The sequence below is a fragment of the Dendrobates tinctorius genome, unplaced genomic scaffold (assembly GCF_039654945.1).
Source record: "Dendrobates tinctorius isolate UK_male_01 unplaced genomic scaffold, ASM3965494v1 ptg000237l, whole genome shotgun sequence".
In the NCBI taxonomy this organism is placed as follows: Eukaryota; Metazoa; Chordata; class Amphibia; order Anura; family Dendrobatidae; genus Dendrobates; species Dendrobates tinctorius.
The window spans coordinates 4,373,947-4,388,138 of NW_027361904.1; positions in this window are offsets into that span (position 1 = coordinate 4,373,947).

A 14,192-nucleotide genomic window follows, 5' to 3' on the forward strand; every position below is an offset into this window, starting at 1 on the left:
GAGTGCATATTCCCAGTGCCTTCTGGGATAAGTGAAGAGTCTCCGCGAGCTCAACGATCACTGGGCTTTGGCCGTTGCAGCTGAAAAGAGGAAATCGGAAAACCAGGGGAAGAGTCCTGAGGAGATCATTTGCATATTCCCAGTGCCTTCGGGGATAAGTGAAGAGTCCGCGAGCTCAACGATCACTGGGTTTGGCCGTTGCAGCTGAAAAGAGGAAATCGGAAAACCAGGGGAAGAGTCCTGAGGAGATCATTTGCATATTCCCAATTTTGGCTCATCTTTCATCGTTTTTAAGAAATCTCAATATGGAAGAGGCCAGGAGCCATTTGGTGAGCTGCATTTCTTGCTACATGTTCACAGACTTACCAGTGGAAAAGCCAAACTTCACATGCCACAAATGCTAGCTTGTGTCCCTGTTGGAGGAAAAGTTGCAAAATCTCGAAGAGAGGTTAGCTACGTTGAAGATCATTAAGGAAGGTGAAGAGTTCTTAGACAGAGCAGAATTATCTCTTCATGTTACAGAAAGAGAAGAAATTCGAAGTGCACCTGAAGAAACAGAGGAATGGAGACAAGTGACCCAGAGAAGCAGGAGGATCGGGAGCCAGTCAGCACCCATACTGCTCAGGAACCAGTACCAGGCTCTCACGCAGGAAAACGATGAAGAAATACATCAGGATAAGACTTTGCCCACAAACAGCAACCTTGTACGCCTTCAGAGTCCTCCTGGATGGAGAAAGAAAAATGTTGTGAAGAAGAAACGGAGAGTGGTGGTCATGGGGGATTCCCTGTTGAGAGGAACAGAGGCCGCTGTCTGCAGACCGGATATAACTTCAAGAGAAATGTGCTGTCTTCCAGGTGCAAAAATTAAAGATGTGTCTGACAGGATATGAGGACTCTTCAGACCTACAGATGACTACCCATTCCTGCTACTACATGTGGGGACAAATAACACCGCAAGAAACGACCTGGAAACCATCTGCAGAGACTTTAAAAACTTAGGCAAGAAAGTGAAAGAACTGGGAGCGTAGGTGGTCTTCTCTTCCATCCTCTCAGTGGATGGCCATGGAACAAGGAGGTGGAATAAGATTCTGCAGGTGAACAACTGGCTACGTCAATGGTGCCGTCAGCAACGATTTGGATTTCTGGATCACGGAGTGAATTACCTATACGATGGACTACTTGCTAGAGATGGGGTGCACCTTACGAAGACTGGAAAACATGTATTTGGAAGTCGCCTTGCTACACTTGTAAGGAGAGCTTTAAACTAGAACTACATGGGAAGGGAAGCAAAAGACCAGAAAAAGCCATACACCTGACAAATGCTATTGAGAACTCTGCTATTAGAAGGGGAAAGGAAGAACAAAGAGAAAAGAATCTAATTAATAAAAATATTGGAGAAAGAGAAACCAATCACAAACTAAAATGTTTCTATACTAATGCACAAAGCATGGGCAACAAACAAGGAGAATTGGAACTACTAACACAGGAAAAGAAATATGATGTCATTGGAATCACTGAAACTTGGTGGGACGATACACATGATTGGAATACAAGAGTAGAAGGATACAACTTATTTGCAAGAAACAGACTTGATAAACGAGGAGGAGGTGTCGCATTGTATGTTAGAAACGCGTATATCTGCTCAGAGATTGAAGCTTCAGAGACTGGGAGTTCTGTGGAAACTGTTTGGGTAAGAATACAAGGACAGAACAATGGAAAGGAGACCATTGTAGGCATTTACTACAGGCCGCCTGTGCAAGCTGAAGATATGGATGAACTCTTTATGCATCAAATGGCCAAGTTCTCCAGAAAATATGACATAGTTGTCATGAGAGATTTCAACTATCCAGACATTTGTTGGGAATCTCTCTCAGGCAAAACTAACAGGTCAAGGAAATTCTTATCCTCTCTTGCTGACAACTTTATCTTCCAAAAGGTAGGGGAGAAAACAAGGTGAACTGCTACCTTGGATCTAATCCTTATAAACAGGGAGGAAATAGTTGAGGAGGTAAAAGTGGCTGGGACCCTACGAGGTAGCGACCATGCTATTTTAGAATTTTGGATAACTAGAGGAGGAAGACCTGTGAAGACTCAGACGTCAAGGTTAGTTTTCAGAAAGGCAGATTTTAAGGGATTCAGAAAGAGAATTGGAGGGATCCAATGGCTGGATATTCTTAAAGACAAAAATGTCCAGGAAGGATGGGAAATCTTGAAAAATGAAATTCTCAAAGCACAATTGTTAATTCCGAAAAGAGGGAAGAATAGGAAGCATTTAAGGAAACCAGGATGGATGAACACAGAACTTAAGCACATGCTAAAAAGGAAGAAAAAAATGTTTATAAAATGGAAAGAGGGAGGCATGTCTAAAGAAGAATATAATGCTGTCTGCAGAACCTGCAGGGCACAAATCAGATTATCTAAAGCTAACAATGAATTGAGGCTTGCAAGAGATGTCAAAAGCAATAATAAAGGATTTTGGGGATATGTCAAAAGTAAAAGAAAAGTCAAAGATGCTATAGTAAGACAGGATGTTGAGAAGGCCGAACTTTTAAATTCCTATTTTGCATCTGTTTTCTCTCAGAAAGGAAATGTAACATCAACTGTTCTTCACTGTCCTATTAAGGGAATAGAAGAATCCAGGATATCTATAAACAGAAAGGTAGTGAGGAAACACTTAGCTAACCTAAATGAATTCAAGTCTCCAGGTCCAGATGAATTACACCCCAGAGTACTGAAGGAGATAGCAGAATAAATTTTTGAACCCCTCTCCATAATCTTTGAAAATTCTTGGAGAACAGGAGAAGTCCCAGAAGACTGGAGAAGAGCAATTGTTGTTCCTATCTTCAAAAAGGGGAAGAAGGTGGACCCAGGCAACTATAGGCCTGGGAGTCTGACTTCTATACCAGGAAAGATCTTTGAACAAATTATTAAACAACATGTATGTCAGTACCTGGATAAGAATGAAGTGATTAAACAGAGTCAGAATGGGTTTGTAACTAATAAGTCATGTCAGACTAACTTAATTTCCTTCTATGACGGAATCACTGATTGGGTGGATCAGGGAAATACTGTAGATATAGTATATCTTGACTTCAGCAAAGCATTTGACAAAGTATCTCATACAATCCTTATTTGAAAAATGACTAAGTATGGAATGGACAAGGCAACTGTTAGGTGGATTCATAACTGGCTTAGTGATCGGACCCAAAGAGTGGTCGTAAATGGCTGCACATCCAGTTGGAAGAATGTCTCAAGTGGGGTACCACAGGGCTCTGTCCTGAGCCCTGTATTGTTCAACATCTTTATCAACGATTTAGATGAAGGAATTGAGGGTAAACTGATTAAATTTGCTGATGACACAAAGCTAGGAGGGATAGCTAATACTAGAGAAGAGAGAGAGAGGATTCAAAAAGGTATAAATAAACTGGAGCAATGGGCAGCAACTAACAGAATGGTTTTTAACAGGGAAATATGCAAAGTACTACATCTGAGCAATAAAAATGAAAAAAGCATATACAGAATGGGAGGAATAGGGCTAAGCAACAGCACATGTGAAAAAGACTTGGGCATACTAATAGATCACAGACTGAATATGAGTCAACAGTGTGATGCAGCAGCAAAAAAGGCAAATGCAATTCTAGGATGTATTAACAGAAGCATACAGTCTAGATCACGTGAAGTCATTATTTCCCTCTACTCCTCTTTAGTCAGACCTCATCTGGAATAATGTGTCCAGTTTTGGGCACCACATTTTAAAAAAGACATCAACAAACTGGAGCAAGTTCAGAAAAGAGCGACCAGAATGGTGACCGGTCTGCAAACCCTGTCTTATGAAGAAAGGTTGCAGGATTTGGAAATGTTTAGTTTGCAAAAGAGAAGACTGAGAGGAGACTTAATAGCTGTCTACAAATATCTAAAGGGCTGTCACATTGTAGAAGGATCATGTGACGTCCGTCTGCGGTTCTGGGCTGCAGCCAGACAACACCCCGAGAAACACTGATACCCATTACCCCTATACAGGGATCTGGATTTACAACAGAGCCCAGGAGGTACCTGTCTGAATATGAGCAGCAGCCAGAGCTGGACGGTCGTCAGAGAGGGGTTAAAAAACGGGACCAAAAGCGTAGTCGGGAATCCGAGTCTTAACCGGGGGGGGACAGCAGAAGTACAAGAAACAGCAGGCAATAGCAGAGTCAAATTCAGGCCAAGGTCAGAGTCAAAAACCAGGAGGACGGCAAAGGTACAGAATCGTTAGGCAGTAGCAGAGTCAGAATATCCGGGCCAAGGTCACAAACCGGGAGAATAGCAGAAGTACAAAATCGTCAGGCAATAGAGGGGTCAGAAATCCAGGCTGAGGTCAGAGTCAAACAATAGTCAATCACCAAGTAGCCCACAGGGGAACCAAGAATATACCCGGCGGCTTGCATGACCAGTCCCAAGGTATTTGAGGGATCGGGTCAGCCCTCACAGGTTCCTGGACTGATGATGTCATCAGTACCGCCGCCAGGACCAGGCCAGATGATGATGCAGTAACCTTCTGATGACTGACAGAGGGGCGGAGCCTGCGTCCACCAGATGCCTGCGCAGGTGCCCTTACACTGTCAGCACCATAACTCACGGGCAAGCCATGGCGCCTCCTAGTGACCGCGACCGGAACAGCAGGCCCCGAATTTAAAGGCAACGTGACAGACCGGCGCCTCCTAGAGGCTAAAGCCGGGACAGTAGGCCCTGAGTCTGATGTGATGGAACCACGGCCCCTCCCAGTGGGCAAGGCAAGAACAGCCGTCCCTGAGTCTGACGACGAAGAGGTGGTTCGGCGCCTCCTAGTGGCCGCGACCGGAACAGCAGGCCCCAAGTCTGGCGGCAACATGACAGATCATCTTTATTCTCATTTGCACAAGAAGCAATGGGATGAAACTGAATGGGAGGAGACACAGATTAGCTATTAGAAAAAACTTTTTGACAGTTAGAGTGATCAATGAGTGGAACAGGCTGCCACGAGAAGTGGTGAGTTCTCCTTCAACGGAAGTCTTCAAACAGAGGCTGGACAGACATCTGACTGGGATGATTTAGCGAATCCTGCTTTGAGCAGGGGGTTGGACCAGATGGCCCAGGAGGTCCCTTCCAACTCTACAATTCTATGATTCTATAATTCTATGACAGTAAACACACCTACATGCTGGACCGCTTTTTTAAAGTGCGCAAAAAATATCTCTCTCCTCCAATCCCCCCCCCCGGATGCTGCACATGTCATCTCGTTGCCCACAGTGTACATCCTTGCTCAGTGGCTGAAAAAAGTCATGTGCAAGCTTTCTGGGAAATCCGACTTTGGTGCTCGGATCAGCGACCGCATGGCCGACCTCACTCTATGGTCGGGTTTCGCTCGGCGAAACCTGACTTTAGCGAAAGTTGGCAACTTTTCAATTTGACCGACCCGTTTCGCTCAACTCTAATTACAAGGTATATCTAGAATCCCCTGGCCTTTTGTCACAAATAGTTAAATGATGGTAAAAACACACCATCCTCAATTAACTATTTATGATACCTGGCAAGGTAACAATAGATATGCCTTGCACTCAACACAATCCTCTATTTGGTCTGTGCAATATTAGCAGACTGAAGACACTAATGGTGGTGAAAATACAAGTCATATATTTGTGTTTTGGACTACACATATCTCAAGGAATGACACAAGAAACGTGTCAGTAATGGAGCTATGTGGTGGCAAAAACGCAAAGTGTATGGCGCAGTGTGTATAGGCGGCAAAAGACACATTAATCAATCAGTATTTTAGGGGAAACCAGAGATTCACATTTATTAAAAAAAACAAAACAAGTTTTATTGGGAACGACGTTTAGGGGAAGATGGTGGCAATTTGGGGGTGTGGAGAGACGAGGAACGGCTGGAAGGCGAGGAAGGGGTTCTAGGGGAAGGGGCGAAGAAAGTAGTGGGGGAAGGGAGCTCAGGGATGGAACTGGAGGCAGGTTCAGACACAGTAGGAGGAGAGGGGGGAGGGACAGACAAAGTTTTTGTTTTTTTTCTTTCTTTGTCCTGGAGTCTCCTGCCTGGACACTGTGTGACCTTTTTGACCTTGTTGACCGGCTGAACCGGGTTGAACTTGGGTGGCTTTGCACAAAGAGGGAAAGGGGATCACCCCTCTGCTGATGATGCCAGGAGGAGTGCTGGCGGTGCTCCTAGGAGGAGTGGTGGCGGTGCTCCTAGGAGGAGGAGCGCTGGAGGTGCTCCTAGCAGTATTGTTGTCAGTGCTCCAAGCAGGTGGAGCAGTGGCGGTGCTCCTAGGAGGAGTGTTGGCGGTGCTCCTAGCAGGAGGATTGCTGTCGGTGCTCCAAGCAGCGATGGCGGTGCTCCTAAGGGGAGTGTTGGCGGTGCTCCTAGCAGGAGGATTGTTGTCAGTGGTCCAAGCAGGTTGTGCGGTGGTCCAAGCAGGTTGAGCAGGTAGAGCGGTGACGGTGCTACAAGCAGGAGGAGCGGTGGCGGCGGTGGTGCTCCAGACAGGAGCAGCGCTTGCCATGGTGGTGGCGGCGGTGTGTCCAGCAGCACTCAGCATTGGTGTGGTGTCTGGCTTGGCTTGGAATGCAGGTGGCCCTGCAGTGGTATGCAGCAGAAGTCGGTAGTGTGGTGAAGCGAGTCAGTGGTGGCACAGTTGGAAATGACACCACTGACTGCTGCACATACTGATTCTGCTGCATAGCCTGCAAGTAAGCAGTGTTGCAGGCCTGCATCACATGCAGCTGTTGATCAGGACTAAGGTGTTCCTCCATGCCCCGTTCAATTTTGTTGAAAAAATGGTGCGCTGGTCTGTTGAGATTGGCCTCCAGATTGTCAAGGTGACTGTCGACAGAGTGGAAGCGGTGCTCCATGTGGGCAAAACCACATTCCATGAGGGCAAAACCGCTTTTCACTCTGTGTGACAGCGCCTTGAGGCTCGTCTGAAAGACCGAGCCCAAGTGCATGAACTCGGGCAAGACATTCCTGTTCAAGGCCCTCTGCTGCTGGCGGGAAGTGCCCGCATAACCAGTGGCAGAGACCTGGGACAGGGGAACACCTGATCGACCAGCTTCCTGGTCACCAGCTGTCCGTGTTGCTGACCTGCAAGCTGCTTCCTGGCTGTCGGATGGCTGGGACGGGTCCAAGGTCGATCGATGAAGGACCACTGCAGGGACAGGTTGCAGGGTGCTGCTCCAGGTTCTGTGGAAAGAAAAGAAAAACATAACTATCATGCATTTACAAGCGCCAACTGCTGTGGAATAGAAAAGCACAGAGTAAAAAAAACCAAAAAAAAACGTATGCACTGGTGGCAAGGACCGGTCTTAGGAATGCCAACTCCCGATGATACCGGTAATTTCTTTTGGTGCTTGCCGCTGAACCACTGCGAACCTGTCCCTCAGCACGAACATCACTGTTGAAGCGGTCCTTCATCGAGCACCAACGTGTGCGGACTTTATTCACTGTTGGAAAAAAAAAAAACGTTATACAATGCACTGATGGCAAAATCTGTATCATCACACACACCTGAGTGAACATGGCAAACAGTCAATGCGGCATCACAAAACAATTCAATGGACAATACACTGATTGTTGGCCATGATAACACAATTGTGTTTCATGCTAGATATATTCTAGCAGGAAACAGAGTCATCAAGGACAATAGTCAATGTGGCACAATACAATACACAATGCAGTCACTATTGACCATGATAACACTGTTGTGTTTCCTGCTAGAATATATCTAGCAAGAAACACAACAGTGTCATCAGGGTCAATAGTCAATGTGGCACAATACAGCAATACAATACACAATGCAGACACTGTTGACCATGATAACACTGTTGTGTTTCCTGCTAGAGTATATCTAGCAGGAAACACAACAGTGTCATCAAGGACAATAGTCACTGCGGCATCACATAGCATGGAAATACTTGCTAAACGCCTTTTTGACACTTGGAGAGGCGCTGTCCCAGCCATCCATCATCGCTGTGGCCACCTCATTCCAGAGCCTCTGGGTCACCACAATGTCCTTGTGCTGCTGGTCACGGCTATCCCACAACGGGACACGCTCCTGGACCAGAAGGATCAGGGCCTCGTTGTCCAGATAGGTGTCGTCTTCATCCTGTTCTGGAACCTAGAAAAAATAATACATTATAAGCTTGGAAATATTTGTGAATGAAAAAGATAAAAAAAGCTACAGAAAAGAAGAAAGATAGAAGATGAAAAACAGGACAGAAAAAAAGGAAGAGAAAAAATACATTTAAAAAAAAAAAAAACATTCAAAGTCAGTCTATACTTACATTCCGTCTCCGTGTCGGAACTTGGCTGCTCCCGCTGTTCGGCCTCTGACACCGTGTCCGATGAGGTCTGAAAAAGAACAAAAATTATTACACATTTGTAGATGCAGCAGCTATACTTACCCAAAGGCAGGAAGATGCTCACATCACACTCTGCTTGGGCCAGTTCTTGCCGGGATGGTGTGTATTCTGATCCAGAAGACATGCTGCAATTAAAAAAAAAAAAAACAGTACATAAAACATTTGAAAGGACAGGCAGACATTAGAATGCTCACCTTCTTACTGATGCTGCTTTTATCCAAATGGCTCAGTTCTTTTGCAGGCTGTCTGGTCTCTTCAAGGATGGCTGTAGAGTAGTGGTCTGACAGTGCAGACACCTTCTTTTATCTACACTCCTCCCAAACAGTGTTTCTTTGTGTAGGGGGTGGTTTAAACAAATGTCTAGACATTGTTTACGCAAAAATCGCATGCACTCAAAAACGCAGACGTGCGCATGTCCATGCGCACGCCAGCGACTCCATAGACTGTAATGTGATTTTTTTTTGCGCATTCCGTGCGCATGTGGGTTTTTTTTTATGAGGTTGGGCGGAACAAAAATGCAACATGTAGCATCTAGTGCGTCTGGGCACACACCTGGAAAAAGCGCACGAAAACGCTGATGAATGCGTGCAAGCACTAGACCATGCGCCTGCCATGTTAAAGATAGGGGAGCATTGCGCATGCGCCCGATGCGAAACCAGTCCAAGTCCGGTGTGGCGAGTATGTCAGTAGGCTCAACTGTAAGGGAGTCTTGCAGCCACACAAGCCAGTGGAGGCGGTCAGGGAGAGAATGGTCTGGAAAAGGGGCAACTCTACCAGGGGAGGTTACGGAGTCAGATGATACCTTGTTCCAAAAAAGTTCAGTGACAGGGCCCAACTTACAGACAGATGTACTATCAACGGCGATTGAGAAGGGTCTCTGGTCGGGAAATGGAAGGTGCCAAGGCTTTAGGCAGAGGGGGAGGTATGTAAGGAGGCTAACGGCTGAGTAGTCAATGGGAGGTATGTGTCGCAGAAATGGCTGCTCTCTGCGATGCAACCCGGAGTATTTTGGCTTTAGTGCACGTGAGCACTAAGATGTCGTTTAGTGCACCTGGGTCCGGGTCTGGCTACCTACATACCTCACCTATGGGTGTGATTACAGCCTACATAATTGAGGCTGTTTGGCATATGGTCTGTGGCTGGAGGTGTGGAGACCTCCATTGATCTGTGTCTTGGGAGATAGAGGGCCTCCTGTGTGTGGCTCCAGACCGAGCCTGCGTGCTAGACACTGAGGGAGCAGAGAGCCCGGGTAAGGACAGTTTTGTGCTGTTTTGCCTGCTCTGAAAGCCGGTTACTGTTTGCTGTTAGTGCTGGGTTTATAGAATAAATAAACCCGAAAGGACTTTTTTTTTTAAAGAAGCACCAGTCTTGTTTTCCTCTAGCGCACCTGAGTGAGTACAAATCCCTACAGTGTATATAGAGTGCTCTCACTGCTGTATGTGTATATTGAGTGCTGTTAGTGCTGTATGTGCTTATAGAGTGCTCTCAATGCTGTATGTGTGCATTACCTGGCAGCCGCGTAGTTAAGCAAGGGGTGAGTCTGGGACCAGTGGTTCTCCAAGCTGGAGTATATTTATGCTTTTTCTTACTTTCTGTTAACCTGCTGTTTGCAACATGACATTAAACCTCTGAAATTGGACTTTAAGCCTTTGTGTTGCCTCGATACTGCAGCCCTGCCATTACCTACCAGAGCGAATCCCTACAATATATAGAGCTGTATGTGCATATAGAGTGCTATCAGTGTTGTATTTGTATATATAGAGTTCTCTCAGTGCTGTGTGTATATATAGAGTGCTCTCAGTGCTGGCTGTGTGCATATATAGAGTGCTCTCTGCTGGCTGCGTGTATATAGAGTGCTTTCAGTGCTGGCTGCGTGCATATAGAGTGCTCTCAGTGCTGGCTGCGTGTATATAGAGTGCTCTCAGTGCTGGCTGCGTGTATATAGAGTGCTCTCAGTGCTGGCTGCGTGTATATAGAGTGCTCTCAATGCTGTATGCGTATATAGAGTGCTCTCAGTGCTGTGTGTGTATACAGTGCTCTCAGTGCTGTGTGTGTATATAGAGTGCTCTCAGTGCTGTATGTGTATATAGAGTGCTCTCCATGGTGTATATCTGTGTGTGTGTATCACCAACCAATCACGAAGCAGCAGAGTGGGACGCGGTTGGAGAGCGGGGCTGAGGATGGATACAGCAGGACAGTGCATGGTGAGCGGGGCTGTGGAGGAAGACAGTCTTTAGTACAGGGACCGAATAGTGCCGGCACCCTCCCAGCCCTGTCCCGGCTCAGTCAGCATTCCCCGTCGCCAACTGCGCTATCCCCCCTCTCCCCTGCAGCTTCCCGGCCTAAATTTAGTCCCCGGCTTCTACTGCGGCCTACTACAGCGCTAGGCCACGCCCCCGCAGGCCGCCCAATCACACGCGCTGCAGCTCCGCTCTGGCTCCGCCCACTCCAGCAAGCTCCGCCCACTTCGGTCGACCGCGCTAGGCCATGCCCCCCGCAGGCCGCCCAATCACATGCGCTGCAGCTCCACTTTGTCTCCGCCCACTCCAGCAAGCTCCGCCCATCTCAGTCGACCTCGCTAGGCCATGCCCCCTGCAAGCCGCCCAATCACATGCGCTGCAGCTCCGCTCTAGCTCCGCCCACTCCGGCCGAACAAGCAATCTGCGCACATCTTCCCCCTTAAAGGGATCTCCTGTATGGAAGTTAGGGCAAATGTAATCGGCGCTCTGATTCTGATGCCAGGCTGACGGGATGATGTGGGATATTAGGAGTAGTTGTCCGATGGCTCTGGGTGACGGGATGATGTGGGATATTAGGGGTAGTAGTCCAGTAGCTCTGGCTGATGGGATGATGTGGGATATTAGGGGTAGTAGTCCGGTGTGTTGTGAGTTAATTTTTCCCTTCACCATTGAGGTCTGATGAACTCCCTCCTCTGGTGAAGGAAGGTAGTGAGGCTGATTACCAAACACATGGGCAGCTAGATGATGACTGGGTGGCTGGAATTGAGGACTGGATATAAGGCTGCCGACGCCCTTCTTCCTGGCTGGTGATTTTCCTGCTGGATGCTTGGAGACCAGTCTGATTCCTGCATCTCAAAGCTAAGTTTTTCTGCTCTGCTTTGTACTCTTCAGTTTGGTTTTTGTTTTGCTTTGTTTTTTGGGAGTTCTGCCATCCCCGGCCGGGGGTGAGCTGAACTCCATTTTTGTCTCTGATCTGTTGATATTTTGCTCTGTCTTCAGAATATACCTGAGTGCTGATATAGTCTTTTGAAGCCTAGCGACTTCAGGGCCTGTTTTTCCTATCAGACGGTTGGCTCATTTTGATAGGGTTTTTGCGGATGGCAGAGAGCAGCTTTCCTATCCTGTCCTATGTAGTTAGCTTGGGCCCCATCATTTGCTCAAACCATCTTTCTATCTGTGTTAGTGTTTTCATCTTGCTTCACCGTCATTATATGTTGGGGGTTGCCTATTGCTTTGGGGTCTGCTCTGGGGCAGTTTAGTTTTTCCCCTTTCTGTCTTTAGGCTATATAGTTCTCCGGCTGTGATCGAGGGGTCTAGAGCACCGTAGGAACCCCCCACGGCTACTGCTAGTTGTTGTGGATAGGTTCAGGGGTGTGCGATCCGATAGCTGCCAACCTCTCTGGTTTTTCTGGACTTAGCTGGTATTTTGTTTTTTCCTCCTTCGGTGACTCATCATAACACCGGTGGCTCTGGCTGACGGGATGATGTGGGATATTAGGGGTAGTAGTCCGGTGGCTCTCGCTGACGGGATGATGTGGGATACTAGGGGTAGTAGTCCGGTGGCTCTGGCTGACGGGATGATGTGGGATACTAGGGGTAGTAGTCCGGTGGCTCTGGCTGACGGGATGATGTGGGATATTAGGGGTAGTAGTCCGGTGGCTCTGGCTGACGGGATGATGTGGGATATTAGGGGGAGTAGTCCGGTGGCTCTGGCTGACGGGATGATGTGGGATATTGGGGGTAGTAGTCCGGTGGCTCTGGCTATTAGGGGTAATAGTCAGGTGGCTCCGGCTGATGGGATGATGTGGGATATTAGGGGTAGTAGTCCAGAAGCTCTGGCTGATGGGATGATGTGGGATATTAGGGGTAGTAGTCCGGTGGCTCTGGCTGACGGGATGATGTGGGATATTAGGGGTAGTAGTCCGGTGGCTCTGGCTGACAGGATGATGTGGGATATTAGGGGTAGTAGTCCGGTGGCTCTGGCTGACGGGATGATGTGGGATATTATGGGTAGTTGTCCGGTGGCTCTGGCTGACGGGATGATGTGGGATATTAGGGGTAGTAGTCTGGTAGCTCTGGGTGACGGAATGATGTGGGATATTAGGGGTAGTAGTCCGGTAGCTCTGGGTGACGGGATGATGTGGGATATTAGGGCTAGTAGTCCGGTGGCTCTGGCTGACGGGATGATGTGGGATATTAGGGGTAGTTGTCCGGTGGCTCTGGCTGACGGGATGATGTGGGATATTAGGGGTAGTTGTCCGGTAGCTCTGGATGACGGGATGATGTGGGATATTAGGGGTAGTAGTCCGGTGGCTCCGGCTGACGGGATGATGTGGGATATTAGGGGTAATAGTCCGGTGGCTCCGGCTGATGGGATGATGTGGGATATTAGGGGTAGTAGTCCAGAAGCTCTGGCTGACGGGATGATGTGGGATATTAGGGGTAGTAGTCCGGTGGCTCTGGCTGACGGGATGATGTGGGATATTAGGGGTAGTAGTCTGGTGGCTCTGGCTGACGGGATGATGTGGGATATTAGGGGTAGTAGTCCTGTGGTTCTGGCTGACGGGATGATGTGGGATATTAGGGGTAGTAGTCCAGTGGCTCTGGCTGACAGGATGATGTGGGATATTAGGGGTAGTAGTCCGGTGGCTCTGGCTGATGGGATGATGTGGGATATTATGGGTAGTTGTCCGGTGGCTCTGGCTGACGGGATGATGTGGGATATTAGGGGTAGTAGTCCGGTAGCTCTGGGTGACGGGATGATGTGGGATATTAGGGGTAGTAGTCCGGTAGCTCTGGGTGACGGGATGATGTGGGAGATTAGGGGTAGTAGTCCGGTGGCTCTGGCTGACGGGATGATGTGGGATATTAGGGCTAGTTGTCCGGTGGCTCTGGCTGACGGGATGATGTGCGATAGTAGGGGTAGTTGTCCGGTAGCTCTGGATGACGGGATGATGTGGGATATTAGTGGTAGTAGTCCGGTGGCTCTGGCTGACGGGATGATGTGGGATATTAGGGGTAGTAGTCCGGTAGCTCTACCTGACGGGATGATGTGGGATAGTATGGGTAGTTGTCTGGTAGTTCTGGCTGATGGGATGATGTGGGATATTAGGGGTAGTAGTCCGGTGGCTCTGGCTGACGGGATGATGTGGGATATTAGGGGTAGTAGTCCGGTGGCTCTGGCTGACGGGATGATGTGGGATATTAGGGGTAGTAGTCCTGTGGTTCTGGCTGACGGGATGATGTGGGATATTCGGGGTAGTAGTCCGGTGGCTCTGGCTGACGGGATGATGTGGAATATTATGGGTAGTTGTCCGGTGGCTCTGGCTGACGGGATGATGTGGGATATTAGGGGTAGTAGTCCGGTAGCTCTGGGTGACGGGATGATGTGGGATATTAGGGGTAGTAGTCCGGTAGCTCTGGGTGACGGGATGATGTGGGATATTAGGGGTAGTAGTCCGGTGGCTCTGGCTGACGGGATGATGTGGGATATTAGGGGTAGTAGTCCAGTGGCTCTGGCTGACAGGATGATGTGGGATATTAGGGGTAGTAGTCCGGTGGCTCT